Source organism: Pseudorasbora parva, chromosome 2 (assembly GCF_024679245.1).
Source record: "Pseudorasbora parva isolate DD20220531a chromosome 2, ASM2467924v1, whole genome shotgun sequence".
In the NCBI taxonomy this organism is placed as follows: Eukaryota; Metazoa; Chordata; class Actinopteri; order Cypriniformes; family Gobionidae; genus Pseudorasbora; species Pseudorasbora parva.
Window position 1 is genome coordinate 40,869,310 of NC_090173.1, and position 20,807 is coordinate 40,890,116.

The window sequence follows — 20,807 nt, forward strand, 5'->3', positions numbered from 1 at the left end:
CTAAAAGCATGGAAATCGGAATTGATATCTGCACTGTATGCATATTCAACAGTCAAGCACACATGAGAAAATGACAGAAAGAGAGAGAGAGCTCTTTGAGCAGAGTGGCTGGCAGCTCAAAAACCTCAATCAATAAGAGAACCTCTGAAGTGAGCATTGAATAACTTGTTATGTATCAGCAGCTTTAATGCATTCTGCAGGTCTATAGTCATGCTACTCTGAATCCCGACCTCTAATTAATTTGCAGGAGGGATGACAAAAACGAAGGGGGATGGTAATAATGTTCAATATCCCTTATGCTCCTGATCACTGAAGGATTTGTCCATAATAAGAGTGCCGGCAGCAAACCGCACAGTAATTTCTAGTTATAGACATTAATGGAAAAATGAAAACTTGCAGTTAAAGAGATACTTCAAACTGGTCTCGGTGTATGGGTCAATGATATATAAGCGATAAAGACTGCAAAAAAACAATTCAACTAGCAATAAGATATTTTCATTGAACTTTGAATACATGCAACTGTACAAACACACACACACACACACACACACACACACACACACACACACACACACACACACACAAACACACACATAATAAAACAAAATAATATAATTTGACTTTTGGGCATACATTTGAAACTGCAATATGCTCAACCATCATTTGCGTGTGTGTGTGTGTGTGTGTGTGTGTGTGTGTGTGTGTGTGTGTGTGTGTGTGTGTGTGTGTGTGTGTGTGTGTGTGTGTGTGTGTGTGTGTGTGTGTGGTGGGGGGGGTTATATAATATTTGTATTAAAACATACGGTAACACTTTAGTATGGGGAACACATATTCACTATTAACTACGACTTTTGCCTCAATAAACTCCTAATTTGCTGCTTATTAATAATTAGTAAGGTAGTTTTTGTAGCATTTAGGTTTTGGTATTAGGTAGGATTAAGGGATATGGAATAAGGTCATGCAGAATAAGGCATTAATATATGCTTTATAAGTACTAATATCCTAGTAATATATATATATATATATATATATATATATATATATATATATATATATATATATATATATATATATATATATATATATATATATATAAGTTATTTTTAAATAAATAAACAGATAAGACAAAAATACACTCCACATCATTAACTGAAGTCATATCCACATTGATTTAGTTATATCATACTGTTTGGACTTAAATGCAACCAGTTTATGCTGTAGGCAAGATTCCAGATCTAATGCAGAACTAACTACACACACTGTCCAGAACGGTAGCCTTCACTGACTACACACAGGCTCTATAAAGGGACTCTCTGTTTCGCCAACAGTTCCAAAACCCTGGTCCAACTTAGTCAACGTTATCTTATCCTAATAGCTTTTTTTTAGCATTTTATACAGCTGCGACTGACAGTGACATCAACAGCGTTAGAGTTGCAATCTCCAAAGAAAATTCTGCCACGGTGCTTGCAGGGTTAGAACGGGCCACGCCGTTCAGTAAGCGCTAGCCACGCGGTTAATGACTCATACAAGCTGCTGATTCAAGGTGAAGCTGTTAATGCCATTTGTGTGCTTTCCAAGAGATACAATCGCAACAACTGTGCAATCTTTGCTTTGCTAAATTGAAATAAAACAGCACTCAAGGGCAAAGGCTGTAAGGACATCAGCTTTTTGTAATTTCAGCCTTATCTCCAAGTTCCAGTCACTTATTTAACAGACTGTAGAGGCCACAGGATGCTCACTGAATCCTCCATTTTCTCCTTTCTGAACATTTGCTTCAGATTTTAATTACTTGTCAATTTCAAGCTGTCCCAAGGCTTAACACTTGCTGTCAGCTCCCAGTCAGTCCCTCCCACACGCCAGTGCATTGCTGCCAAGAGGTATTGTGCTCGGGATAAGAAAAGTGAAAGAGAACCTTCAAAAACAGACCTGGTCTTGAATCTCCGTGTCACAGCATTGAAGGCCCTCAAGCATTCAGGTAAAGTAAAAACCTTTATTTGCTACAAGACATATCCAGCTGCTAATGTGCTCTGAAGCGTAAGGGACATCGCCACAGGCTTACAGCATCTCCATCAATTTAAAATCAAAAGGCTGCCGTCTCAATGTGTAAACAAGAAACATCTATCAAAAGTACATACTTCATATCGCAACGAATCAAAGCACAATATGCCACTTCAGTCCAACAGCCTCTCAAGGGTGTTCAGGTCCACGGACAGCCCCTCCTTCCCTATTCAACCTCCTCCGCCTCAGTTCCAGGATACTGGTGTATACACAGCGTGTTAACACAAAGTGCCTTAACCTGTAGCTTTACTAAAATACAGCAACAAGCAAAATGGGTCTCTTATAATAAAGCATGCAAATCTAAAATGAATCAGATGCTTATTTTATGTCTTAAATTAATCTGGAATAATTCAACTAAAGCCAGTGAGATGGCTTACTCAACATTTCTGGTTTATTGTTTGGACGTTCTCTGAAGCCCTCCACCTCCCCCAGCTCCACCTGCCTAGATCTGCTGTGGGATTTATATTTATGCAGCAACAGCAGCATATCTTACACGCTTACAGCAGCGTGCCTATGTGAATATACTTTTATTCAACAAGGATACATTAAAGTAATACAAAAGGGACATTAGACCGTTTTATAATAATACAAAAGATTTCTGTTTCAAATAAATGCTGTTCTTTTAACCTTTCTATTCATCAATAGTGGAACAAATGTATAATGGTTTGGACAAAATATTAAGCAACACAACTGGTCAACATTGATCAAAATGAAAACATGTCTCGAGCAGCAAATCGCCTTATTAGACTGATTTCTTGTGATCTTATATTTTCAAATATATTATTTAACAAAGAAAACAATTAGACAATCAGATCCGATTAAGAATCGTAATTATTATGTGCTAGTTATTAATATCTTAGCAGCCAAAACAAGCTGGAAACTATTTCAGTCGTTATTTTATTAGCTTACTTGCAAAACTCAATTTGTACTATAACAAACAGATACAAACGGCTATAGTAATAATGCGGCTATAATTTAAAAAATCTCATAGTTTTGATTGCTATAAATGTCTGCTTCTACCTTACCTATGTAAATATTCTCTACTATTCTCCTCTGTACCGGATCGTGGCTCTCATCTCTCAGAATGATCGTTTCAGAACTGTCTTTATCCATTATCAACACACTCAGTGGTGCTGTAAAAGCTTTCTATCTCAAATATATCCAACAATGCACTTGTGTTTTATGACTCTTTGTATTAAGTGAGCACATCGGGGTGGCTCCATAATCAATCATTCGTTATGCCATATGTGAGTGCTGCGGGCTTAAAGGATGATTTTTATAAAGCCAGATAATATGATATTAATATGAGAATTGCTTTTCCAACACTGCACATACAGATATGCGGTCTTTTCACCCAACCCATCTTGCCATCTTTCTCTCACTCTATCTGTCTGTCTATCCATCTCTCTCTCTCTCTTTCTCTGTATCCGCGGCACGATTGCTCTCTCCTCCACAAAGAGCCTGGCTCAGACACCTTGCATACAAAACAGCTGACTCAATCTTCAAGCTGCATAATCAAGATAAGAGAGACAGAGAAAGGGAGAGAGGGGTGTGGGGGGTGGACAGACGCACACATCTAACAAATGATGTTTTAGTTTTTTGAACCAGCGCAACTCCTTGCTGAACATTAGGTTATGGTTAGGTGCACCTCTTGAGTAATTCTTCCTGACGAAGGTTCAAAATGATTTAGATTTGCCTTTTACCGATGAATTTAAGTGAGGGTGGAGTTTCTCAGTGATTGTCATCCTAAAGAGTGCGATTCATTGATCTATGTACGGGTTGTAAAAAAACAATGATACCAACATGCACCACGATCTAAAATAATAATAATAATGCTAATGTTCAGGTTCATTTTGACATGGTTTTCAGTCGGGGTCCCTAAAGGTACTCCAGAAGGTCCTTGGATATGATATTTGAAACATATAAAACTTACATTTTCATGGCAACATCGACTATTTATAACTTGCTAATAATGTTATGTATATATTGACAGTTATCAATATACAACTTACTGACAGTTATTATATGCATTGTTACAAGAAAATCTACATATTTTTGTGCTGGGGTCTGGCTCAGAATCTCGATAAGGGATGCCCAGTGAATTGAATAACATTAATTATGTTGGGCTACAACAATACTTTTCAAGGCAACCTGTTATAGTCAAAACAAAACAGCTCTCTAAGACCTAATGGATTTTTTTTAATTTGCCCATTGCATTTGATAATCCAAACTTTGAGGACTCTGAGAGTCATGTCTCAAAATACAAATACCTTAATAAAAAAAAATATTAATAAAAAAAAGATTGTCCTGACAAATGTGCATGTCCTGCCCAATGTATTTGAGTCGCTTTGCCCTTGATTTGAGTGCTTTACTTCCAAGCCGAGACACCGTGGATGTGTTTGCTGATCGAGTTCTTACAATACACTGCTCTGACAGTGGAATGACGGACTAAGCTCTTTTCTTACGTTATGAACTGTTACTCTGTGACCTAATATGCTTAGGATCCTTCCGAGAGTGAGGCTCAAAGTTCATGTAACTGTACAGTTATGTCAGTCAAGGTGGAGAAAACTGGATGCACACATTTCACAGTTTAAAGCATGCAACACTACATTTCACAGATAGGCATGTGCACTGATACACCTCAGTATATAGTCCTGTTGAACAGATTATGTGTGGTTATTTGTCAAGTATGTTCTTTTTAAAAACGACCTTTTTGTGTTATTCTTCCTAATCTCAAAGTTTTGTGAAATCACACAAGTGTAACTATAATTCTTTGAATATATGACTCCAAAGTATGTCTGCTTCATATTCGGTCTTAACTCAATAATTATGTCTGAATAATTTATTAGACTTCTAGCTTCAAATGATTTCTTAATGAATCAATCTTAACGTGCAGGACTCAGAGATACGTACAGTTATCCACGACTTTTCCATTCAAATGCAACTCTACACACAACTAGTAAACCTTTTTTTTTTTTTTTTTTTTTTTTAGATAGAATGCAGCGAACTTTAATGGTTAGCCATTCTGGGAATAGATGAACACTGGTAGCAGACTGGAAAACTTTCAGAGCTCTGTCGGTGTAAACGAACACGATTAGCTACGATAAGCGTATTTGCTATGTACAGGTCGCACATAAACTCACGCGATCCACTAAAATCCAGCGACGGAGGACAGAAAGGGAACATCGGTTGTTATTTTTATGGCTAAAGGCGAACTCTAGCGGCAAACCAAACCTGTATGCAGCTGTCCATGGTCCTGAAACATTTGGCTATTCTGGAGATGTTAGCGAAAGCACGAGACGTCCAATCCTGTAACATCTCTAAGTGAGAAGCTTTAGAGTTCACTTTAAACTAACATGCATACAGTGTTTCTTGGTGGATGTTACTTAGAATTGCATATATTACCTCACAAATGCAACATGTCAGTGTCAAATTATTCCATGCAGAATATCAAATGATTCCAAAAAGAAAGGCGCTCACAACTCGCGTGTGCATTTGAACGTCGATATACAATCACGCCTTAGTGCAAAACGAAGCGAAATCGTGTCCATTTCGAGTCCGTTAAGGCGCACTGTTAAACTCAACGCATTAGGCGATGCATTTACAAGTTGGACAAGTCACACCGAGGCATTTGTTGCAAATACGCGGGTGTACAAAAAACACACGGATAACTTACATATCTCAGCCTACACTTGCACTCCTTTCATTTATCGTACAACAAAACCAACGTTAGAAGCGACGTAGATGCGACATTCCAAAGCATTTCTCACTCACCTTTTTCGCAGAGCGAAGCGAGTGTCTCTCCGTAACCAAACCGGGGTCCCTATGTCACCATGTACCCCCTTGACATTTTCTAAGAGGCAGATATCGGACGGGGGCAACAAAAAAGGGGGGGTGAAAAGAAAAAAACACACAAGGTTCCTCTTAGCCTCGGAATACAAAGAGCTGCAGCTCCTCACTGCGTCAAGCGCGATCCTCAAAGATCCATTAAAGAGCGCGTGATTAATTCAAGGCAGAGCCTTTACGTAGCCTATTCCGCACAGACAGAGACATGACAGAGTTGTTTTGTCTGTCATAACGCGAGCGACAGCGCCTTATAACTATTTCCAGTCATTTATTAGTTGAGTTGAGGAGCGGGACTAGAGCACTGCTCATCCACAAGTCCAGTTGGGGCAAAGTTAAATCTCATAATAAGATTGTAGGTTACTGCGAGGCTATAAATGGTGTGGGTTCGACACTGAAGGCTACAAGGCTGTGTACCACGTGAGAGAACGAACGCAGAAAGCATTTAAAAGTTGCGAGTTATTTTCGAATTTATAATTCTATAAGGGGGAGTTAGCCCACCTTTTGGAAAAACTGTAAATTATATTTACACTGGTTGTCGAGGAAGGAATGTGTAAACTACTGAATTTTTAGCTATTTAGAATTAAAGAAGCTAACAAAAAATAGCCTATATATATTTGAACAGGTTTATGTTTTTATAACATTCGGTTCATCTGACGATTTTCGAACGTGCATAAATATAGAGCACCGTACTAATGCACGACAAGTGTCGCCCGATTTCAGAACGTCGTCTCTGAATAGAAAATGGTTCTTTTTAGTAAATCAAAAACAGCGCAGTACCAAAAAAATTACTGTTACAGGTTCATTTAGTGAGTCAAATATAGCGCAAACAGTGTGATCCAAATACTAAACGAATGACTCTTAGGAGTCAGTTTGTTATAACGCATAATACACAGCCTACAAAGCGAACAGTAGAGTTTGACTCCTGAATGAATGACTTATAGTAGTGAATCAAAATACTGCGTGGACAGTCAAGTCCAATTCTCGAATAAACGACTCATATGAGCTCTTTTAGTGAATAAAAAACATGTATGACTTAATCTCAAAGTCAGTTCACCTATACTGACTGATGATTAATATGACAATATTCAATTAAAAATACATTTTATGAGTTTTGTGAATGAATGGATACATTTTAATTTTTAGTTGGGGCCAATTATTGAATTTTATTAAATGCTGTTAAAAAATATGTACCATATAAATTTTTTCAAGAATTCTCCTAAATGTATCTACATAAGCAATACCCTGCTGTTTTAGACTATTTTGAGGGTCTCGCTAAGGGCATGCAATAAGAATTGCATTTAATGTTACTGCTTCCTTCCTAAAGTACTATTAATGGAACTGTTATTGAACCAGAATTGTTAACAGAAAACATAAATAGAATCACCAAATTCTTCACCAATTCCCATTCCTTGTTCACACACACACTGTACTGTAAAATACAATTTTACAATTTTTCTTTGGGGAATCATACAGGGAGGGGGTGGGAAAAGGAGAGAATGAGAAACAAGGCTGGCATCATTTCATATTGACTTTCTGCACTCTTGGGAACAGCACCAATCCACCACATCCTCTAAATGCACTCAGTCACAATTTAAGGTTGGTAAACCTTTTGCGGTACGATTGACAGCCATTCTTCATACTTTGTAACCTTGACTCTCTAGAGGCTGTATTTGAAGAAGAGGGCAGAAGGGAGCTGTGGGCTGCTGCCTAAGTGTCTGGCACAGGATGGATGCATTGTGGAGGCTGTAGTTCCCCAGCTCTCTGCAGCACTCATAAAGAACGAACGCAGGCACTGAGTGGGCATCCATCTGTAGAGAGACGCTGGTGATCTGGTGCATTACCCACAGAGTGGCCGGGCTTTCGTGTGTGTGCCTGCTGAGGATCACCGGTCCGCACAGCCGCAGGGCTGGGGCTGTCAGCGCTGACTGCTCATTAGAGTGGGCAGGCTGATGTGACGTGGTGAGTTTAAATGCTCGCTATTCCTGTTTAGGCAGTCAATCATATACCAAATCAAACAGGGATGAGAGAATGAGTGAACATTGATTCCTTTTAAGTTTTTTTGCAATGCAACAAATGTCATAGTCATCTTGTGTCACACAAATTTGAACTTTATATTTGCTTTCACAAACTAATAATAGCTATTTGTTTAAGTTAGGAGGGTTGACAGGCCGGTAATTTGTATCAGTTCTAATGAATTCCAGCTAATTTATAATGGAAGGAAGAGTTTTACTGCTAAATACCTATTGGTCTGTATGCTAATAAGCGCAAGTTAATTTGATAGTATTAAGTGCAAGTAAAACTTCCCAATGAGATGGAATTGAAATACCAAAGAATGTGTGATGGGAGTGATTCTGTTCCTTGTTCTTATTCCTTGTTCTTTAATGTTTTTATACAATTCTTACAAAAGGTGTTTTAACAAGGCCACATAAATGCAACCTCCAAGCATCTCCAAAACCGCAGCTCTTGTGGGGTGTTCTCGATAAGTGCTCAATATCTATCAAAAGTTCTCCAAGGAAGGAACAGTGGTGAACCGGCGACAGGGTCATGGGCGACCAAGGCTCAATGATGCATGTTGGGAGCGAAGGCTGGTCCGTGTGGTCTGAACAAACAGACGAGTTACTGTAGCTCAAATTGCTCAAGAAGTTAATGCTGGTTCTGGTAGAAAGGTGTCAGAATACACAGTGCATCGCAGTTTGTTGCATATGGGGCTGCATCGCAGCAGACCAGTCAGGGTGCCCATGTTGAACCCTGTCCACCGACTGAAAGTGGGCAAGTGAGCATCAGAACTGGACCACGGAGCAATTGAAGAATGTGGTTTGGTCTGTCCGTCGCTTACCTGGGGAACACATGGCACCAGGATGCACTAGGGGAAGAAGGTAAGCCAGTGGAGGCAGTGTGATGCTTTGGACAATGAAACCTTGGGTCCTGCCATCCATGTGGATGTTACTTTGACACATACCACCTTAATAAGTATTGTTGCAGACCATGTACATCTTTGGCTGTGTTCTCTTTCAGTAGGATAATGCACCCTGCCACAAAGCAAAAATGGTTCATGAATAATTTGAGGAACACAACAAGTTTGAGGTGTTGACATAGCCTCCAAATTATCTAGATCTTAATGCAATCGACCATCTGTGGATGTGCAGAACAAACAAGCCTGATCCGTGAGACACAACTTACAGGACTTAAATGATATGCTACTAACATCTTGTTGCTAGATACCACAGCACACCCCGAAGGGTCTAGTGGAGTCCATACCCCAATGGGTCAGCGCTGATTTAGCAGCAAAAAGGGACCTACCCTTGCAGCAAGATTTCTTCTCTTTTCTGATGACATGTTTCCTGGCATGAGGGCGGTGACAACCTGTCACTCACATGAGATTGACCAATAGCAAACCACAACCATCCAAACAATTCCCCATTGACAAAATCAAGTGCAACCCTACATTTCAGCCTAATTGAGAAGCCAGTCGGCTACATGTCACATGTGTTTCTGGTTGACTATAAGACTATTGTCAGTTAGTTGAAGGTTACTCATTAGAATAATTAGATCGGAATTGGATTTTTTCCCAGAGCTGCATCAACGTAGCTAGTAACAATGCTTTTTGCATCATCATCATCATCACGGCTCACAGCAGTTTTTTTTTTTTCTAAATTCATTTTTTGAAAGTGTGTAACTCAGGCCCTGTGTGCTATAGGGCCCTGCAGACAGTTTGGGCTGTTTCCACTAAATTCTAGAAAATAGTAGAAAAAAGAAGTTTGTCTGTGTCATGATGTATGCAAAATGTATTCGAATGGATCTGAAGGGAGGCCCCCCCCACACACACACACACACACACACACACCATATACAGTGATATAAATGCAATATTAAGAAAGCTTGAAAGGGTTTCCTGTAAAATGACACCAACATTTTGAACCTAGACCACGGTATGTGTGTATGAGAGGCTTATCAATTTGGGTAGGCCAAATCCCGGCGGAAATGGCACCAGAGTAGCTCCTAGCTACTCCATGGACATTCAAAATTGAATATATATATATATATATATATATATATATATATATATATATATATATATATATATATATATATATATATATATATATATATATATATATATATATATATGTATAGTCTTAGAGACGATGTCATTCTGAACCCTGTACAGGGTCACTGGATTTTATCCAGCGCAATTGGTTAAACATGCATTTATACAATCAAACAATAAAAGGAAGGGTTTTAAGCAATGTGCATATTACACAGCAACTATTCAGCCTGAATCTGAGTTGCATTGACTGAAAATCTCAGAGAGCAATACAGAAAAATCTGACTGATTAAACGTGAAGCTGGTGTGGTGGGAAGAAGATGCACACAGACACTCTGCAAATTGACCATTCGCCTACAATCAGTCTACGAATATTGGATTTTATTATATTTGCGCTGAACTGTCTAAACTAAAACTAAATATTTTTAATAGCTGTCAATATTATAGAGATGATGTCCGTAAATGGATTTTGGGGAGAGGAGAAGACAGGCTGTGAGGTGAGTTATTGGTTGTGATTTATTCAAATCCCCCATTTATTTTCTAAGCCTATTAGATGGCAAGGAGAAAGAGGAGGCTAGTTATAATTCAGAAGAGGAAATGTTTAGTGGCAGTCGATATAATGGAGCATCTGCCACCCCTGAACATGGCAGATCCATCTTAACATCTGGACTATGGGACAGATGCCTGCAGCTGTCCTCCTATTGGTTGGGAAATGTCAGAAAGATGAGATACTATTAGGTACAGGTTTATTCATATGCATGATTTAAGTGTCATAGCAGCAATGGTAGGCCATTTGTTTAAGTGACTCAACATTTTTCCTTCCCAGCAGATGTGAATGACTGCCGTTAGTGGTGTGAAGTACTCATTGATTACAGATTTCCATGCCATATGGGCCCTTCATGATGTTTCTTTGTAGGGCAACTGCTAATATGTCCATACGTCGCCACTGGAAAATGCATGGGACTTTCCAGTTGAAAGCTAAATTTAATTGTTAAAATTGCATTTATTTTTTAACTCTCTGCTATTATTGAAATAACTGCATTATGCAAATCCACATTTAGAGGATTACTGTGTTTAAAAATATGAGAATTACATTCCATGAATGAATGGTGAATCCAATGGACTCAGTAGACTAAGTCTGTTTATTTGAATGTGTCATATATGCGCTTATTCCATAAAGACACGGCAGCAGTGTATTACTTCTCCCGTCATCTCACTCTACCTAAGTATGTGGGGGGGGGGGGGGTGTCTTTGATAAGTGTTTTGTCTTGCTCCTCCCTCTGGATTTAAATGTCTCATGAATAATGCAACAGAATGACAGCCTGCATAAATGTTAAGCGGTAATGTAAGTTGGTGAACACGTTCCCTGTGAGTTTCAGTCGTGCAGCAATCCTCAACATCAGCAGAATTGTGGAAGCACAGCAAGAACTGTGTAACAGCACAAAAAAAAATCAAGGCTTTTACTAACAAGTACATACAGCACGAGCTAGCGGAAATAATAACATTAGGTTATCATGACTGCAGATCCTTGAATGTTAAGGTCTGGTTCCACAGAGAGGGCTTAGATGAAACCAGTATTAAAATGTTATTGGTGAGCATCTTGAGTCAAAACAATGGTTCTGACATATTTTAAGATATGCCATTACAAGTTCCGTTTAGTTAAAACAGCTCAAACATGCGTTTGAGACTGAGACTACAGTTTTAAAGAACAAAGTTTTATTCTAACAATAGAAAATAAATCATAACATCTTTTGAGGTGTGTGATGTACCATAATTTACATAAACATGCTGAGTTCACTGTCTGAGGTAGCAGCAGTTCATTACGTAGGAGTTACATTTGCATAGATTTGAATATGCAGTGACACTGGACGAGGTTAGCACAGACTGTGCCTCCTTTGAGACAGTTGAGTACACATCTCTTTGGTAAATTGATGAAGCTTATACTTGGCATTTCATTCTTTAATAAAATGAATAAGTAAACGTATGTAGAAAATAAACCATTTCCAGAAAGCTTACTGGAAAGTGTAGTTGGTTGAGTTTCCAAACCTCTAATCACAACATTCAAGAAATAGCATCTCTTCTTCATTTATACATACATTTACAATTACAAAAATAATGTTATAAAATTAATATTTAAAATTTGAATAGCAATAAATTATTATTATTGCCATCCTCCTCCTCCTAAATACAAATATGTCACGGTGTGTGGCTGATAAAGAAGCGCGAGAAACAGGGACTGGAGATGGGGTTGGACAAGGTGGCTTAGGTAGGACGGGAAGCCCCCTGGATGGTACCGGCAATAGCCAGGGAGGTGCCGGTATTTCAGGGAGCCAAGAAGAATTCTCTAGAGCGGACTTTGGAGTGGGCTAGTGGGCTGGAGCCCACACTGGAGCAGAATCAGGGGCTAGAGCTGACACTGGAGCGAACTCAGGGGCTGGAGACTACACTGGACTGTGTTCAGGGGCTGGAGTGGATACGTTTGTGGCTGACAGGAAGGGCAGGCTGTAAAATTTCACTCACTGAAATAGACTTGGGAACTTCTCTCACTGGAACAGACTCAGGAATTAGTTTCAATTCGATTGACTTGGGAATTTCTCTCACTTGAACAGACTTGGAAATTTCACACATTGTAACAGGCTTGAGAATTTCGCGCACTGGGGTGGACTCAGGACGCGAGAACAGCGTTTTGGGGGCCTGAAAACACAAGCTTTTGAAAACGGTACAGTTATCATCTCTTTGTAAACAGCAAAAACAGAAATATGTGAAAACAGTGATGTAATGCACTTGCGTATTACATGTTCATTCTATAGGGGTGTAGTGTTTCTTTACAAAGTGACATCGCCAACTGCTGGCCTGGCATAATTAATACCGCGGTTTTAGTTGTTTTCATGGGTCCGTGTGAATAGGGATCGTCTTGACAACTTTGCCGTCAATATGCAAAAAAATGCAAAGTATTCCCAGTTTTTAGTACATTATTGCCATGTAAATATACCCTAAGAAACAATTATATATTCTGACAACATTTATTGTTGTAAATATGAATTTTTATTTTATTTTATTTTATTTTATTTTATTTTATTTTATTTTATTTTATTTTATTTTATTTTATTTTATTTTATTAACAAAGCCTATATTATAATAATACAACATTTATTCTAAATATGAAAAATATTACAATATTAGGCTATACTTTAATAACAAAAATGAAACTATAAACAGTATCTAATTTGTTGTTAATTTCTAAATATACTAATACATTAAATGTATTGTATCATCCATAAACAATGAACATTATTTTATTTATAAATGTATAATTATAAACAATGATATTATTTATTATCAATATTAACCTAGTAGATTAAAAAATATGGTAATACAAAAACATTGTTCATTATTAGTTCGATACCTAATGATGTAATTACTGTTAGCTTATTGTAAAGTGTTACATGAAATGAAATGTATACTTTGTCATGGCAATGGACAAGTTTAGGGCTGCTCTGATGATCATGATAACAGATTGTTTGTTTGTCTGTTTACTAACTTAAAATGTAAGAAATGAGACAGCCCTAAAGGAATAAATACATCATTCTAACACCCCTGCACCAGTGTTATGATTTAGTTTAACAGCTGCATTTGTCCAGAAGGCCAAGGAAACTTGAAGGCATCTGAGTCATACAGCTCTACATTTAAAGTTCCAGTCCAGCTCCAAAACCGGCTCTGATGTAGACAAGGCATGGGAATGTAAACATACACAGTCTCAAAAACATATAGACTCACGCAACACGCACCGTGACCCCACAGTGGCAGCTTTCGTCCCGTCTGCTGGGATAAACACACCACCTACTCTAAAAGCTTTACAAAAGAGCAACATCTTCTCTGCCAGCAGTGACATGCCTCTTCTCTCCCCAGACTCCGGAATAGAGGGCCCTTATTTGCAGCAGCATGGAGGCAGTGTGATGTGTTGTGTGTACTTTCAGGTTACTCTAGCCATTCGCAGCCCAAGTTGGGAGTTATGTCCCCGAGGGCCATCCTACTCCACTGCTGTAAATAGTGCTTGCCTTAGATTGATACACTTACAAGGAACAAGCTCACAGGGTTATTTGGGCAGTGGACGCATGGCATGCATAATTAAAATTGAATAAGTGCCTGTGCACAGGCCTTGGGTCATTTCTGCCAGCTTGTTCCTTGTCCATCAGCCAAATATAAAATTTCCTGCTTCCTTTTATATCTACGAGTATTGGCTCACAAATATAGCATGCACTTATTTTACCCATTCGGTTCTATCTATATTCAGAGCCAGATGAAAGGGCGACCACTTTTTATTCCAATCGTCCCCCTGATTGTGTAAGAGCCTTTAGTCTCTGCATTGTCACTTTTGTCTCCATCAACGCCCATGGGAATGATTTGACGACTGGCTACTCTTAGCTGAATAGCGTATCAGGGTGTGATAGCATTTTCTGGAATCACTCTCGCTGTCTGGTCAGCATTCGGTGGCATTATGCTACACACAATGGCACATTAGAGGGCTTGAGAAGACAGGAAGCACTCTGAAAGAAGGGGCTGGATTCTGTCCGGGGTATATGCGAGGCTCAAATGCATTTGAATGCAATGCATGTATGAGAATAAGGCATTCATTTGCCAGGCTGGCAGCAGGCCTGCAAAACCACGGGCGCCTTTGACTTCCTGCCAGAGCACTCGCTTATGCAGTCAACAATCCTTTCACCTCTGCGCTGGCACGCTGCTGCTATGCATCTACCTGCGGAGGAGAGAAGAGGATCTATCGCTGTGCCTGTGGCATGCCGTAATTTACTTTCGTTGCTGTCCCAGCAAAAATGTATGAGTCAATACTGATAATATAAACATTCCACGGCATATGGCCACCTCTATATCATGGGCATATTGTAATGACCTGATTTCATTGTTCATTAAACATCCTCCATGCTGTTGTGCTGTTCAATTAGGCCGAAGGAATCAAGCTGGAATGGGAAAGTGTGTAAGAACAAACGCACACATGCTTGGGTGCCTTTGTGCGTATCAATTCAGAAGAGCATTTGTATAAAACATTGATGTTCACGTTCTTGTTTTTTTAATGTGCACTTGGGCTGTTAGAGAACACAGTAAAAAATGTTTGTCATTTTTACTGAATAATACAAAGTTCTGTCATGAAACTCTAGATGGTGCAGACTGATAGGCCCTTATCTCAATGTGCTTGCAATCACATCATTCTCTATAGAACACAGCTAATTGGTTCCTGCTTTATCAGTAGCCAATTAAATCTTTAAATACTTGGTCAGCATTTGCTGTAAAAGTGCAGCATGTTTTCAAAAACCCTCCACCTTCCCCAGCTCCACCTGTATAAATCTGCTACAGGTAACTTATGTATGCTACAGCAGCTTGCCTTAATACTCACAGCAAAATGTTGTGTAGGTATTGGCAGTAGTAAGTCCTGTACTTGCTCTGCAGCAGCAGCGGATCTATTCAGCCAAAACCAAACACATCAGCATTGCCAAATCCATTACCATGCCTTTACACTCACGATAGAATTACTGTAATATGCTTCTGTAAAAACTGTTTAACTGTAAGTTACTTAATCAAACCTGGGTGTAAAAAATGATAAAAGGCTTAAAATCATATTATATGTAATGCTACTGTAAAATATTGTAAAATTAAGGGATTTTTGCCATGAATTGCCATGTTATTTGTGGTGAAAAACAATAAAAGGGCATTCCAAGAAGTCCCTGCATGATTCTATTAGTGTGTTTTGTGTTAAGTTTTCTGTTATTTAGTGAATGTTTACTGCATTATTTTAGTGTCCTGTGTGTTACGTTGATGGTGTTTTGTCTTTGTGTGTATGGACCTGTGCATATATGAGTATTATATTATTATTGGCCATGTAACGTATTATGAACTTTCTGTTGTGCCTCCTGTATTTTTATGGTGGTTAATATAATACACTAGTGCCAAAACTACCATTTTACAATTAAAGTTTAGATTTTGGTAGTTTTGGCACCAATGTTATTTGGTATATACAGCTCTGGAAAAAAAATTAAGAGACCACTTAGCATTGATTTCTCAATGTTAAGTGGTCTCCTTTTTTTCCAGAGCTGTAAACATTTATTGGGCAGTTGACTAATGGTTAGAAAGTTGGACTTGACAACTGAAGGTTGTGTGTTCGTGTCTAAGTACCGACAGGAAATGTAGGTGGGGGTGGTAAGTGAATGAACAGAACTCTCTTCCTCTATCACTACCCACTGAGCAAGGCACCTGGACGTCTCGGTTACGTATGTAACCCTCGTTCCCTGAGGAGGGAACGGAGACGTAACGTCAGTGACTGACGAATGGGGGTTTCGCTTAGAAGCCTATCATCTCCGAGACTAGAAAGCGCCCAATGGCAGTGCCAATGCCAGGGGCATGCGAGATTTGCATGCGTAACTCCGCCTACCCACGTGGGTATATAAGGAAGTAGCTGGCATCATCGCATTATGTTTTACCTGCTGAGGAGCCAAGTTGAACTCCGTTCCAGCGGTACAGCGGATGTGGCAACGGGACGTTACGTCTCCGTTCCCTCCTCAGGGAACGAGGGTTACATACGTAACCGAGACGTTCCCTTTCGTTCAGTCACTCCGACGTTACGTCAGTGACTGACGAATGGGGGTCCCAATGCAATAACGCCACTCGGCTGTCTTCCAGTGCCCTGCGCAAGCGTGAGAACCCTGATGCAAGTTAGGATGGTCAAGGCCTCTACTTAACGCAGGAATATCAAGGTACACTGGGAGGCATATTCCAGGAGGAGATATGCGCCAAGATGCCTACCCGTAGGGAGGACTTAGGGATACACGTATGACCCCGGGGGGCTGCATACGGAAGATCACTGGGGTACCAGCCGTAGGTGGATTTTTAACCCCAGGAGGTGGCAAGGTTGCCAAGGGAATACACCCGCTCAGGGAGGCTTATGGTGGAAATACACATGTGGGGGTCGCCGGAGGGGAACCATGCACATGGGGCACCTGCCCGGACACGAGTGTCTGGGCTAAGGGCAGACTTACTGGCGTCGGCGTCGTCAGTGCTGGAGGAGCTCAGGGCTCTCGGGGAACTCACCTGAGAAGAATATCGCACGTATCCAGTCCGTGGAGTGGAATGGCGAGCAAGCGAAGACACCTGAGCCAATCCATTACCGGCCGCTTGTAGAGGCGAGTACAAAGTCGCATACAGGCTCCACTCGGAGGTTATAAAACCTGGCGAATGTGTTTGGTGTCGCCCAGCCTGCAGCTCTGCAGATGTCTGTCAGCGGAGCGCCATGTGCTAAAGCCCAAGAGGAGGCCACACTCCGGGTGGAATGGGCCCTGACCCCAAGGGGACATGGGCGTCCCTGCTGCTGGTAAGCCAAAACAATGGTGTCCACTATCCAGTGAGACAGCCTTTGCTTTGAGAGAGCCTTCCCTTGCAGCTTCCCACCATAACAGGCAAAGAGCTGGTCTGAGGTCCTGAAACACTGCGTCCTGTCTACGTAAGCGCGAAGGGCGCGTACTGGACAGAGCAATGCCAAGGCTGGGTCTGCCTCCTCCAAAGGCAGCGCTTGCAGGTTCACCACCTGGTCTCTGAACGGAGTGGTGGGAACCTTGGGCACATATCCAGGCCGGGGTCTCAGGATCACATGAGAGTCGGCCGGCCCGAATTCCAGGCACGCTTCGTCAACCGAAAATGCCTGCAGGTCCCCTACCCTCTTGATGGAGGCCAGTGCGGTCAGGAGCGCTGTCTTCATAGACAAGAACTTAACATCTACTGACCGCAAAGGCTCAAATGGGGCCCTCTGCAGAGCACTTAGAACTACTGAGAGGTCCCAAGAGGGTACGAGAGGAGCACGAGGAGGATGTAGTCTCCTCGCACCCCTCAGGAACCTGATGACCAGGTCGTGCTTACTTACCGTTTTCCCGTCCAGGAGGTCATGGTAGGTGGCGATAGCAGCCACATAAACCTTCAGGGTGGATGGAGACAGCCTTCGATCCAACCCTTCCTGGAGGAAAGAGAGCACAGACCCGATCGGGCATCTCCAGGGGTCTTCTTGGCGAGAAGAGCACCAATTGACGAAGAGGTTCCACTTCAACGCATAGGCCTGTCTCGTGGACTCGGCCCGAGCGGAAGTGATGGTAGCCACCACCGGAGGTGGTAGGGTACTCAAACCTGCCGCGTCCCGTCCAGGAGCCACACGTGGAGGTTCCAAAGATCGGGACGTGGGTGCCACAGGGTGCCCCGTCTCTGAGAGAGTAGGTCTTGTCTCAGAGGAATTGGCCAGGGAGGGGCTGTCGCAAGGAGCACTAGTTCTGGAAACCAGGTCCGGCCGTGCCAGTACGGGGCGACCAAGATGACCTGCTCCTTGTCCTCCCTGACCTTGCACAGAACACGTGCAAGAAGGCTCACTGGGGGAAACGCATACTTGCGTAGGCCCTGCGGCCAGCTGTGCGCCAGTGCATCCGTGCCGAGCGTGCCCTCGGTCAGGGAATAGTACAGGCTGCAATGGGACGAGTCGTGGGAGGCAAACAGATCTATCTGTGCGTCCCCGAACTGATCCCAGATCAGCTGGACCGACTGGGGAGGGAGTCTCCACTCCCCAGGGATTGGCTGAACCCGTGAGAGCTCGTCGGCTGCACGGTTCAGGATCCCCGGGATATGGACAGCACGAAGGGACCTCAGGCGCTTCTGACTCCATAAAACGAGATGGCGGGCGAGTTGAGACATGCGGCGGGAGCGTAGACCGCCCTGGTGGTTGATGTACGCTACTACTACAGCCGTGTTGTCTGATCTGACCAGAACGTGTTGGCCCTTCAACAACGCTAGGAAGCGGTGCAAGGCGAACCGAACTGCCAGCAACTCGAGGCAATTGATATGCAGGCGGCTCTGGCTCTCTGACCAAGAGCCGGCGGCTGCATGTCCATTGCACATGGCACCCCAGCCCGTGGTGGACGCATCTGTTGATACAACAACATCCCGGGAAACTCGTTCTAAGGGCACACCTGCCCGTAGAAAGCTGAGGTTCGACCACTGGGTGAGTGTCTGTCTGCAGGCCCGAGTCACTGGGACCCGGAGCGTGCCAGACTGCCATGCCCATCTCGGGACTCGATCGCGAAGCCAGTGCTGAAGCGGTCTCATATGAAGCAATCCGATGGGCGTTACCGCGGCTGCAGATGCCATATGCCCCAGGAGCCTCTGAAACAGTTTCAGTGGAACCGCACTCTTGCTCTCTATCTGCCTGAGGCAAGTCAGCAGTGACTGCGCACATGGCGACCGAGTCGATCTCCATACCGAGAAAAGAGATCCTCTGCACGGGGCAGAGTTTGCTCTTCTCCCAGTTGACCCGAAGGCCCAAACGAGCTAAGTGGTGGAGAACCAGGTCTCTGTGTTCGCACACCCGGTCCCGAGAGTGGCCCAGTATGAGCCAGTCGTCGAGATAGTTCAGGATGCGAACCCCACTTGTTGCCTGAGTGGCGCAAGGGCTGCCTCGACAATCTTCGTGAAGACGCGAGGGGACAGAGCTAGCCCGAATGGTAGTACGGCATACTGATATGCCCGCCCTTCGAACGCAAACCGTAGGAACGGTCTGTGTCGCGGAAGGATGGACACATGGAAGTACGCGTCCTTCAGGTCGATCGCTGCAAACCAATCGCATGGACGAACGCATTCGAAAAGGCGTTTCGCAGTCAACATCCTGAACGGAAGCCTGTACAGGGATCGGTTCAGGACACGAAGGTCCAGGATCGGTCGTAACCCACCGGATTTCTTCGGTACAATGAAGTAAGGGCTGTAGAAGCCGGACTTCATCTCGGCTGGAGGGACGAGCTCGACCGCACCCTTCGCCAGTAGGGTCGCGATCTCCGCACGCATGACTGGGGCATTGGACCCCACCATGGTGTACCGGACACCCCGGAAGCGGGGAGGAGCTCGCGCGAACTGAATCGCGTAGCCGAGCCGGATGGTCCGTGCGACCCAGCGGGACAGTCCCTGCAGCTGTAGCCTTGCTCCCAGGGAGTGTACCAACGGGGTCATGCGGAGCACCGGCGTACCCTCGGTGGGGCAGCGAGGCAGCGTTACCGCCCGGACTCGGGTGGCGTAGCGGCCCGGTGTCGGGGCGGCGGTAACAGCTGCGCCCTGACAGAGGAGACCAGGGAAGGACTCGTGTTCCACTGGGGTCTGCTCTGAGAGGGGGCTGGCCACAGAGAGGGACGAGAGCGGCGTGGCCCGGGGGCGGCGCACACTGCCGTCACCGGTCTCTGGGTGCTCAGAGATGGGTATGTCAGTTCTTTCTTTAACCACATTAGGGTGCTGCCACCCCGGGGGGCGGCAGCGGAACGAAAGATGGTGGAGGGCCGGGGGAAGGAGCGGCCCTGCTGCCGTCTCCTGGAAAGAACTGCCCATCTCTGAGCTGTCCGCGTCAGGAGCGCCGCTTAGCCTGGCGTTTAGCGGGCTGCGGGGCTGCTGCGGACTGGGGCGGCTTCTTGCGGCGCGGCCCGGGTGAAGGCTGCTGCTGTGGCCGTGCGGGAGCGGGGGGGACCGCAGGAGGCCGCCCTCGGCGGCGAGGCAGCTGAGGCGACTGTGCCGGCGGCGCTTTGGGTGTAGCAGAGGGCCGCCGGGGCAGTATGTGTTTGATGGCCTCAGTCTGCTTCTGGGCGGCTGAGAACTGTTGGGCGAAGCTCTCGACCGCACCGCCGAATAGCCCAGCCTGGGATATGGGGGCGTCGAGGAAACGAGTCCGCTCGGCGTCCCGCATATCGGCCAGGTTGAGCCATAAGTGTCTCTCCTGGACCACACATGTGGACATCACCCGGCCCAGGGAGCGTGCGGTAACCTTCGGCGCCCGGAGGGC

General features: G+C 43.4%; 1 protein-coding gene across 1 annotated transcript in view; it reads right to left on the reverse strand.

The window, feature by feature from the left end:
- elfn1a (extracellular leucine-rich repeat and fibronectin type III domain containing 1a) overlaps window positions 1-6,229 on the reverse strand; it is a 137,210-nt gene extending 130,981 nt beyond the window's left edge. The window contains exon 1 of the mRNA XM_067428982.1: window positions 5,833-6,229. The gene's annotated coding sequence lies outside the window, so the exon portion shown is untranslated. The remainder of the gene's footprint in view (window positions 1-5,832) is intronic.
- Between the last annotated feature and the right edge of the window lie 14,578 nt (window positions 6,230-20,807).